Source organism: Pituophis catenifer, unplaced genomic scaffold (genome assembly GCF_029215685.1).
Source record: "Pituophis catenifer annectens isolate HBS135680 unplaced genomic scaffold, rPitCat1.0.hap2 SCAF_2, whole genome shotgun sequence".
Classification (NCBI taxonomy): Eukaryota; Metazoa; Chordata; class Lepidosauria; order Squamata; family Colubridae; genus Pituophis; species Pituophis catenifer.
In genome coordinates, this window is record NW_027256882.1 from 14251510 (window position 1) to 14263698 (window position 12189).

Sequence of the window (12189 nt, forward strand, 5' to 3'; positions counted from 1 at the left end):
GGAGCCACAGCCACTCGGTCTTGGAGGGGTTGAGTCTGAGCCTGTTCCTCCCCATCCAGGCCCGCACGGCCTCCAGGCAGCGGGACATCACATCAAGGGCATCGTTGGGGTGGTCTGGGGTGGAGATGTACAGCTGGGTATCGTCAGCGTACAGATGACACTTCACTCCAAAACCACGGATGATCTCACCCAGCGGCTTCACATAAATGTTGAACAGGAGGGGCGAGAGGACCGACCCTTGCGGCACTCCCCATGCGAGACGCCTCGAGGTCGACCTCTGCCCCCCTGCCAACACGAACTGCGAGCGGTCGGAGAGGAAGGAGGAGAACCACCGCAAAACGGTGCCCCCTATTCCTAACCCCCTCAACCGCTGCAGCATGATACCATGGTCGATGGTATCAAAAGCCGCTGAGAGATCTAATAGGACTAGGACAGAGGAGCAACCCCTGTCCCGAGCCCTCCAGAGATCATCCACCAACGCGACCAATGCCGTTTCTGTGCTGTACCCCTGCCTGAAGCCCGACTGGTACGGGTCTAGATAGATAGCTTCATCCAGGTGCCGGGGAAGTTGTCGTGCCACCACGCTCTCAACAACCTTCGCCACAAAACGAAGGTTGGAGACTGGACGATAGTTGGCTAATTCAGCCGGGTCCAGGGAAGGCTTCTTGAGGAGGGGCCTCACTACCGCCTCTTTCAAGGCAGCAGGAAAGGCACCCTATGTAACTATGGTATACTTTACAAGTAAAACTCTATCCACACTTCCTGCAATTACATTTCTCCAGTGTGAATCCTCTAATGGTGAGTCAGATAGGAGTTTCTGCTGGAGGTCTTTCCACTTTGTCCATTTACAAGGTTTCCTCCCTGCGTAGATCCTTTCATGATGAATAAGATGTTCTTTCCCAGTAAAACTATATCCCCACCCCATGCATTATATGAATTTTCCTCAGCATGATTCTTTTGTGAGTAAATGTCTTGTGATTGTTAAAGCTTTCTTCACACTAGATGCATTTATATGGCCTCTCCTTCATGTGGATTCTTTTATGAGAATTAAGTGGCCCACTTTGAGTAAAGCTTTTTCCACACTCTGTGCATTTATATGGTCTCTCCCCTGTATGGATTCTTTCATGATTAATAAGAGCACTTTTCTGAATAAATTGCTTTCCACAGTCCATGCACTTGTATGGTCTCTCCCCAGTGTGGATCCTTTCATGATGAATAAAATCTCTCCTCCAGTTAAAGCTTTTTCCACACTCCAAACATTTATATGGTTTCTCCACTGAGTGGGTCTTTTTATGAGAATAAAGATGTCCTGTCCAAGCAAAGCTCTTTCCACACTCTGTGCATTTATATGGTTTCTCCCCTGTATGAATTGTTTGATGTCGAGTAAGACATCCTTTCTGAGCAAAACTCTTTCCACACACCAAGCATTTATATGGTCTTTCCCCAGTGTGGATCCTTTTATGAGAATTAAGATGTCCTTTCCAACAAAAGCTTTTTCCACACTCCATGCATTTATATGGTTTTTCTCCCGTGTGCATCCTTTGGTGTAAAATAAGGTGAGAGTTGTCAATAAAGCTCTTTCCACAGTCCATGCATTTATATGGTCTCTCTCTTGTGTGAATCCTTTTATGAGATTGAAGGTTTCCTTTCTGAGTGAAGCTCTTTCCACATTCCAAGCATTTATATGGTTTGTCTGCTGTATGTATCGTTTGATGTCGAGTAAATTCACTGTTGTAAAAAAAGTTCTTTCCACATTCCAGGCATTTATATGGTCTGTCCATGGTGTGAATTTTTTGATGGGAAATAATATCACTACTCTCAGTGAATCTCTTTCCACACTCCTTGCAATTATATGGTTTTTCAATGTTGTGGATCCTCTGATGGTAAGTCAGATTTCGCCTTGTAATATAGCCCTTTCCACATTCTGTGCATTTATATGGTCTCTCTCCCAAGTGGATCCTTTCATGACCAGTTAGACATCCTTTCCGAGCAAAGCTCTTTCCACACTCCAGGCATGTATATGGTTTCTCCCCAGTGTGGACCCTCTTATGATGAATAAGTTCTGAGTTCCGACGAAAGCTTTTTCCACACTCCATGCATTTATAAGGTCTTTCCCCTGTGTGAATCCTTTGGTGAACAATAAGGGGCCATTTGTCAATAAAGCTCTTTCCACACTCCATGCATTTATATGGTCTCTCTCCTGTGTGGATCCTTTTATGAGAATTAAGTTTTCCTTTCTGAGTGAAGCTCTTTCCACACTCCATGCATTTATATGGTTTATCTACTCTGTGGAATCTTTGATATTGAGTAAGATCTCTGTTGACAATAAAGTCCTTTCCACCTTCTAGGCGTTTATATGGATTGTCCCATATGTGGATCCTTTGATGGGAAGTAATATCACTACTCTCAGTGAATGTCTTTCCACACTCCTTGCACCTATATGGTTTTTTACTTTTGTGGATCCGCTGATGGCGAGTCAGATTACAGTTTGTACTGAAGGCTTTTCCACATTCGATGCATTTATAAGGTCTAGCCCCCGTGTGGATCCTTTCATGACAAACAAGATGTCCTTTCTGAGTAAAAGTCTTTCCACACTCTGTACATTTATATGGTTTCTTTCCTATGTGGATCATCTGATGGTAAAGATTGCTCTTGTTACTGAAGCTCTTCCCACACTTCATGCATAGTTTCATCTTTTTGCTTAGACTGAAATCCCTCTGTGGTTTTCCAATTGTATGTGATTTGTGTTTGCTATGCAGTATTTTAGGCAAAGTAAAAGAGAAGGAATGGCTCTTTGCAGATACTGCGCTTTGCAGTGTCAATAACCTTAGCTGCTTGTCATTCTCATTCTCCAGCTTATCACAGTCACCATCACCTGCTTGGAAAAAAGAAAACAGGAATTCTCATTAGAATTTATAATGATGGCAAAGGGGGTGGGGGGCTCTCCCCCAGTCAAAAATACACCCATCTGAGCATCAAGCTTGGCACCAGCCATGTGTCACACTTGGAGGTGTTGGGTGCAAATTTTTATCCAGGAGATTCTAATGGTATCCAAGGGATTTTTCAGACCAAAAACATTGCTGTTGATAGGTCTATCTGCCCAGGCATTTCCGTTTGAGCATCTAAGGCCTTCCCCAAAGCCATGGTGAGCATTTCTGCCAAGGCCTTAGTTGTGTTTTAGAAGAGTGGCTATGGTGACAACCTTGGACAAAATTGCCCAAGAAGTGCCTTGGCTGATTTGTCATCCAGGGTGGCCCTGGCAGAGCAGAATCAAGGGAAATATCCTCCACTAGGTATTAGCTACACACGAAACATTCTGACCCAGAATTTCCTGAGATTAGGAGGGGTTTTAAAATTAGTGGCCAGGTAGAGTTCTGACCACCTTATGCAACTTAATGCAGAGATCTTCCCTGTTTACCTGCCACTGAAAACACCTTTCCCAATAAATGAAACCCAGAACAAAGAGTATCCTTACCCAGAGCAGCCATATTCCTAGAAACCTCCAGCATGACTTCCCTGTACAAGGCCTTCTGGCCAGAATCCAGCAGTGCCCACTCCTCCTCTGTGAAGTCCACAGCCATCTCCTCAAAGGGAGCAGAATCCTAGAAAACAAAAATCTTTCCCAGCAGACAATCCTCTTATGTTTTCTTTCTTACTTTCAAAACAGAAAACAGAGCTTTGCAAGAGACCATATAGATTATTTTTTCTAGGACAAACATAGGCCCTCCACGTCTACATATAGTCTTTAGGGCTGAGAAATCCCCCTCTATCTCCTCTATCCTGTTTTTGTAAGGATAGAAAACCCGGCTTAGATGCATCCAAGTTGTAGAATGGCACCCTTGGGGAACCCCTCACTGGGCTGAAATAACTCACCAAGGTTTTGGGCAGGGGAGTTCCCTGGCCTCAACCCCCTGGATCAGCAAAATACTAATTTCTTAGAAAACAGGACATAGCAACTGGAAATCTCTTTCCTGGCCTATTTTAAAATGTTAGAAATGAGCCTGGAACTCTTAGATCATCAGCCTTACTGTTACATCCGCTTAGCATTGATATAGGCATTTTTACACAGGAAATCTGTCCTTCATATGATTTATTTTTAAGAGTCTATGCTGGCATATTTCTGAAGTTTTTATATTTGCTGTTGTTTCATTTCATGGCTTTTATATTTCAACTGGTTTTTAATTTTTTTTAAAAAGATATTAAGAAATATTCAACTTTTGCAACCCTTCATTTGTATCCCCAGAACAATCTTGAAAGTTGAATGAGTGAAACTCATTGGATCGTTTTATGGAGTCACCATGTTCACCACTAAAAATTTGGTTGCCAAAGTAGCTCATGAACTGAATGAGTTTAAACTTCTTACAAGAAACCTACTTACCTGACAAGGTATCCCCAGTTGGATCCTCCTAAAAGGACGCTCATCAGGACTGGATTGATCTCCTCTTCCCTGGAGTTCTGCTGAGAACTCCCTCATGAATGGCTTCTGCAACTGAAAAAACAGCCTGATTTATGATCCACTTTCAAATAACAGTAAACATGTTAGTTTGCTTGCCTTACCTTTTTCATCTCCAATTGTACTTTTCCAACCCAAATCAAAATGAAAGAACTTGAGAACTCCTGTTCTGTGGCTGGCTGCTATTTCTGGATAAATGCCAACCGCTTTTGTGAAATACTTTATTGCTTCTTTTTATTTCATTTCCTTCTGATCAGGAGCTGCTTCTTTATTTTCGCCCCTTCACTTGACAAGTGTGGCCTTTCACTCTATATGGATATAGTTATGCCTGTTCTATATTTTGCTACACAAATATTTTCTTTTAGATTTAAGGACCTTTATTTCTAGAGGGAGACAGGATCAATCTCTTCCATTTGGCATGGCTTCTCTGTGCCTCTTACAGTGCAAAGGCCACCAACCTGGCAATTCAGGAAGAAACTTTGTGATAAAAACAGAGATGCTTTTGGGGGTGAAATGGACCATTTGAACATTGTGACTACTAATAAAGGCAATTTGCATACATTTTTTTCTCATCTCAAATTCTCAATCGGGTTTAATTATGTTTTAATGTCATCTGCAATCTACAGAAGGATGAGCTGAACTAGAGGATTTGTATTGAAATGTGTGGGAAGGATATCATATGCATCCTTACACATTCTGCCTTCTACAGTTCAAAAGCACAAATCAGAGTAGGCCCTAGAGAAAGACTAAAGTGCAAAGGGAAACAACAAATGTAATACTGTGCAAGATTCCTCCTAATCTGGCCATAACCTGAAATCTCTTTGATCCCGAGATCTCTTTGATCAAATACTAAAATGGGCCTTTTTCCCATTAGTTTTCAGTGAACAAATGCTAAACCACGTCAGCAGGGTGCCTGAACTGCAGCCATTTCTGTCATGGTGGCTAATCAGATGCTTGTGCTACTCTCAAATACGTTCTGCTGAAACTGAAAAATGCAGATAACTATATTCAAGATGTGATTTGGTAAAGTATTCTACTGGATATCATTCCTTTCTGAAGTGATTGTGCTTACTGGAGACAAAAACCTTGAAGAGGAGGGAAAAAGGGCTCTCCATCTTTTTGCTCCTTAACATGGGTTTTCAAATAACAGCAAAATTGAATTTGGACCATATATGTATAACTTTCCTCTTTTACTTAAAATTTTTTTTGTCATTGTTTGTCGCTTCTTTGGACTAAATTGCAGCTACATACAGGTAGTCCTCAATGTACAATCACAATTGAGCCCAAAATTTCTGTCCCTAAGTGAGACATTTGCTAAATGAGTTTTGCTCCATTTTATGACCTTTCTTGCCACAGTTGTCAAATGAATCGCTGCAGTTGATAGGTTTGGTAACCCGGTTGTTAAGTGAATCTGGCTTCCCCATTGATTTTGCTTGTCCAAAGTTCGCCAAAGGGGACACAACTGCCATAAATGAGTCAATTACCAAACATCTGAATTTTGATCTGATCAGGGGGATGCTACAAAGGTTGGTAACTGTGAAAAACGGTTGTAAGTCCCTTTCTTTTAATGACACTGTAACTTTGAATGGTCACTAAAGGAACATGTTGTACTCTGACAATAAAGATTTGAATTTGAACTGCTATAAGTCATATACTTGTCCTTGTTTCCTGCTTCTTCCAGAACAAAACAAAAAGATTTATCTAAGAGGGAAAAAAGAACAATATAACTTTTGAACATCTGATCTAAGTCCTTCCTAGGGAATTTTCACCAACTGAAACAAGAAGGGTTTGCCTGAAAAGGAAAAAATCAAAATATGAGAAGGTCCAGAATAGCCTGCTCTGACTTCTTCCTCTTCTTCATATCTGCGATTTCTTAGAGGCTGCGAATCCCAGGATGAAAGAGCCTCACCTGCCGCCCCTTTGCCAGCATTTCCGGGGCGGCTGCGGGGCCGAGGAGGCAGCCTTCGGCCAGGGCCACCGCCTGGGCGCAGCTCTCGGCCCCGCACTCCCTCAGCCAGCCCGCCAGCTCCGGGGGCAGCAGGGCCAGCAGCTGCTCCAGCACCACCAGGTCCAGCATCTCGGCTTTGCTGCTGCGCTCGGGCCGCAGCCACCCCCGGCACAGCCCGTACAGGCGGCTGCAAAGCGCCCGGGGCCCCTCGCCGCTCCCCGCCTGAAGGGGAAAACCCCGGGCCTTCATTCCGTCTCCGGATTCAGCGCAGCCCCAACGGGGGGAAACTATCTCCGAGGCCACCTTCGGTCACGGCGGACCCTCCCCCTCCCCTTTCCCGGCTTCACGGGGGGGGGGGGGAGAAGTGGGGGCTCCGCTCCCTCAGTGTTTCTGAGGCGGAGAAGAGCGGCTGCAAGTCTCTCCCGCCAAAATTTCTCCCGCCCTCCTATCCTCACAGAATCTTGGTCAGAGAGTGCTACCTCCTAGAGAGGCAACACCCTATAGCCCCTTGGTTTACTGACTTTGGCTAGAGCGTCTCCTAAGGCAACATACTGCCTCTGCTCGGCATGGAGGGCTGGAAAAGTCTACTGCGCATGCCGTGTTCCGTAATACTGATAACTTTATTGTGATTTTTTTTTTACGCTTAAAAAGTCTTCCCAGGTTCCCTGCTGGGGAAATACAGGTAGTCCTCGATTTACAACCGTTAGTTTAGTCACCATTCGAAGTTACAACGGCTCTGAAAATTGTGACCTGTGACTGTTTTTCACTTCCCACCTTTGCAGCATCCCCCTGATCATGTGATCAAAATTCAGATGCTTGACAATTCACTCATATTTATGACGGTTGCTGTATCCCAGGGTCAAGTGATCCCCTTTGGCAACTTTCTGACGAGCAAAGTCAATGGGGAAGTCAGATTCACTTAATGACCGGGTTGCTAATTTATCAACTCCGGTGATTCACATAATAACCGTGGCAAGAAAGGTCATAAAATCGGGCAAAATTCACTTAAACGTCTCAGGAACAAAAATTTGGTGCTCAATTATGGCCGTAAGTCGAGGACCATCTGTATTTCGCCAGGGAGTGAGAAGGGGATGCCCGTGTGAATATGAAGTATTGCTTCTAAAATAATGTTTCATTATAACTTTCGCATAATAAAATAAGGAACTAGAAAGTTAAGGAACCTTTTGAAAAATTAGTTAAAACAGTATTGTTCTTACAGTTAACAATCTGGTTCAGAAAAGTCTAGAAAGAAAGGGGAGGTGCTTCCTGAGCAATAGGTTAACTGACACATTTCAAAATATAACCAATTTATGCAAAAGAGCAATGGAAAGTTAGGGTTTATGCTGTGATGCATAATCACCAGTGGTGAGTTGCCCCTGGTTTGCACCGATTCTATAGAACTGGTAGTAAAACCGGCGGAAGGCTCCGCCCACTGATCCCATCATCAAAATGCTTCTGGGCATGCGTAGAAGCTTCTGCGCATGTGCAGAAGAGTGTGTACGCACGTGAGCCACCCCGCTGCAAACCGGTAAGTAAACCCACCCCTGATAATCACACTACATGTTGGTAGGGAGTTTCAGGGGAATATTGTTAATAGGCGCTCTGGATAGGTTGTGAGCTTGATAGTACCCAGCCAATGGGGAAACAGGACTATGTTGAGCATCGGGTAAAAGGATATAAAAACCTGTTGCATGCTTTGATCTGGGTCCACCTCGTGTGCACCCATATTTGCAAATACGTTAATAAACTTTTGCTACTTTTTGGTACCAGATTGCCTTCATTTATTGTTTGATTCCTATTTCCAACACCAGGGTGTGGAGGAGAACTACGGGACCAATTATGATGGGCACAGCAGAGGTAGAGCAAGGCTGGAATAAGCAAAGTGCCTTTGGATGGAACCTGGTTTGATTGCTGCTTCTCGGTACCTGGATTTCTCTTCCCAGAATCCTCTTAGAAATATGGATGTGTTCCTGGGATAGGTGCAATTTCTGCTTTATATAGTTTTTGGCAGTAAATTAAGAGGGGAATCAAGGAAACCATCAGTCCTCTGGCTGGAAAAGATAATAAGGTGGTGGTGGGCAACAGGGAGGAAACTGAAGGGCTCAGTCCCTTAATTCCAGCTGGCTGGGGAATTCTGGGAGTTGAAGTCCACAAGTCTTAGTTGCCAAGGTTGGAGGATCACAGGTGAACACAGAACCTCTGGGGTTATAAGAGCTGTGGTGGCGCAGTGGTTAGAATGCAGTACTGCAGTCTACTTCTGCTGACTGCCTGCAATTTGGCAGTTTGAATTTCACCAGGCTCAGCTTCCATCTTCTGAGGTCGGTAAAATGAGGACCCAGATTGTTGGGGGCAATAGGCTGACTCTGTAAACCTCTTACGAGAGGGATGTAAAGCACTGTGAAGCAGTATATAAGTCTAAGTGCTATTGCTATAAGAAATCTTCCAACACTAAAGTCATTTTTCAGAAGGTTCCTCACACTTCATCCCAGTTTGATTGCAAATCCCCAGAAAACATACAGATTTTGTAGAAACTCCCGTGTTAAATCAGGTGGGCACATTTTTTAAAATATATCTATGGTCCTAACTCACACACACAGGTGCAACGGATGCTTTTATTCACAAATCTGATTGGTGTGTTCCATATGACCCATCTCAGGTCACCAATCTGAAACTTGTGAGAATTTTGCCCTCTCCTGCTGCAGTTTGATTACTGAAACCTTCTCGATTTAAAAAAAAAATGAGTGCCTTTCCAACAGCAAAGCCCATATGTGTTTAAGCACAGATGGATGATCTTCAGAGAAGATACAGGTATGATGTGGAAGAGGGGAACTCTGGGTGTCAGCGATAGTCATAGAGGCGAGAGATGGCAATATGGCTGAACATGAGGAGGGTGGGGCCCCTTCACTCTCTCACTGGTGGGGCATCCAGGTCAAATAATTGCAACGCAGGCCACTGTTCAAACTTATGACAGTGCCGATCAAGTAGTATTTATGATGGATCCTTGTCTTTAGTCACAACAACTTTGCAGTCACATGATCATGATCCAGGCATTCAGAGACTAGCTTGCAATTACAAGGTAACAGCATCCCACGGTCCAGGGGTGAAATGCTGCAGGTTCAGACCAGATCACCTGATCCGGTAGTGATGGCGGTGAGTGGTTCAGAGAACTGGTAGCAAAAATCCCTGTCCCCCCCCATGCCCAGCTGAGTCACACAATCATCAGAGGCTTTTTTTTTAAAGCATTTTTTCTACAACCTCTTCGGCCGAAAAAATGCTTTTAAAAGTTAAAAAAAAGCCTCTGATGATCGTGCGGCTCAGCTGGGATCGTCAGAGGCTTTTAAAAGCATTTTTTTTACAACATCTTCAGCTGAAGAGGTTGTAGAAAAAATGGTTTTAAAAGTAAAAAAAAAAAAATTGGCCACGCCAACCCAGTCACATTACCCCCCACCAAGCCAGGCCCACAGAACCGGTAGTAACAAATTTTACATTTCACTACTGCCACGGTCCCTTGATTACTATTTGCAATCTTTACTGCTGGCTTCTGAGAAGCAAAGTCAATGGGGAAACCAGCAGGAAGTCACAAATGGGTGATTACATGACATCATGCTTAACAAATGTTAATACATGATAACCGTCCAGGAAAAACTCGCAGCCTGGTCACCTGGACATTTCTTTTATCAATCAAGAGAACAACTTTCTCACCAATTCAGTGAGCATGAGAAACTTTCTGCTGTAAGAGAGAGACTCGGGATAACATCCTTCCAAAAGTGACAGGATACATTGTTTCAATTTCTGCAACTATTTGTTTATTTATTTATGTTTGTTTATTGAATTTATATTGCCACCTATTTGCACATGGTGACTCAAGGCATCTTACAGAATATAAAATCTCATTTAAAACAATAAGACTAATAAAAAAGAATCAAATTAATATAATAAAATCACCCCCCACCCTGGAGACAGCAGATCACGAGCCTTTTAATGGCCTCCATCACGCTCTCGGTTCCCCAGGCCCGCTGGCAGAACCAGGTCTTCAGTGCCTTCCAGAAGAGCGTTAGAGTGGGGTGCATTCTAATCACTGGGGGAATGATGTTCCAGAGAGAGGGAGCCATCACGGAGAAGGCCCTTCTTCTGGATCCCACCAGGTGTATCTCTCTAGGTGGATGGGATTCGCAGCATTCCCTGCCTCCCCACTCTGATGGGTCGAGTAGATGTGACCGGCAAGAGACGGTCCCTCAGATCATCTGATCCCAAGCCATGAAGGGCTTTAAAGGTGACAACCAGCACCTTGAATTGCACCCGGAAGCAAATCGTTAGCCAATGCAGTTCCCGCAAGAGGTAATACATGTGCACATCGGGGTCTGCACAAAACCATGCGGGCCGCTGCATTTTGCACCAACTGGAACTTCCAGATGCTCTTCAAGGGCAGCCCCATGTAGTGCTCATTGCAATAGTCAAGATGGGAAGTGACCAGGGCATGAGTGATGTGAGTAGGGATTGTTGATCCAGGAAAGGGCATAACTGGTGCACAACCCGCAGCTGCACAAAAGCTCTCCTGGCCACGACCACCACCTGCTCTTCAAGCAGGAGTCATGAGTCCAGGAGAAACCCGATTACACACAGGGTCTGTTTGGCGTAGTGCCACCCCATCCAAAACCAAAGGTGGCAATTCTCCCTGAGCCAACGAACACCAAATCCAGAGCCACTCAGTCTTGCCAGGGTTTAATTTCAACCCGCTGCTCCCCAACCAGCCCCTAACAGCCTCCAGGTACTGCGAGAGGGAGGACAAAGCATCACTTAACTCACCACGGGCCGAGACATACAGCTGAGTATCATCAGCATATTGGCGATACCTCAGTCCATGGTGGCAGATGATCTCACTCAGTGGTTTCATATAAATGTTGAACAGGAGCGGAGAGAGTACCGAGCCCTGCGGAACCCCACAAAGCAGTGGGCAAGGGCTGGATCTCTCTCCTCCTATCAACACTGACTGAAAGCGGCCGCAGAGGAAGGAAGTGAACCAGGATAGCACAAGGCTTCCCACTCCATCCCCTGAAGCCGCTCCAGAATACTACAGTCAATGGTATTGAAAGCTGCCGAGAGGTGAAGTAGAGCAAGGATGGATGCACTACCCCCATCCCACTCCCACCAGAGATCATCCAGACGTGCGACCAATGCTGTTTCTGTCCCAAATCCAGGCCTGAATCCTGACTGATAGGGATCAAGATCATCTGTTTCATCCAGAAACCTCTGGAGCTACCGTGCAACCACCTCTCAACATCCTTTCCCAAAAAGGGAAGATTGGAGACAGGTCGGAAATTATCCAATAGGGTGGAATCCAGCAATGGCTTCTTAAGAAGAGGGCGGACCACAGCCTCCTTAGAAGAGGCTCACCTTAAAGAGGGTCGCTGGGCTATTAACTGCAGATGCAATTAGTGTGAAGTATTTACACTTCACCGCATGAATTGCCACAAGGTAGGCCTTAATAGCAGCTCTTACCAGTGTTCGATCGAGTTAATGTCTTGTCTTCTGCCAGCGGCGCTCTAGACGTCTCATGTATTTCATCCCACTCAGTTCCTCTGTATACTACGCATATCTCACCCACCAAGCAGAAAGCCACTCCTCCCGCCCCCCAACTCTCACCCAGAGGAAAGGGACCAAAATACTCGCCTCTCACCCAACTTTCCGTTCCCGCCCCAGGATTCCCCAAGCAGCCTTCCCAGGCCTGATTACAGAACATTTAGAAGATTGCAGAAGCAAGATTGCAGAAGGTAGCTAAAAGTAGCTA

General features: G+C 44.8%; 1 pseudogene; it reads right to left on the reverse strand.

The window, feature by feature from the left end:
* Positions 1-750: 750 nt before the first annotated feature.
* On the reverse strand, positions 751-10790 carry LOC139309879 (zinc finger protein 420-like; annotated as a pseudogene).
* Positions 10791-12189: the final 1399 nt, after the last annotated feature.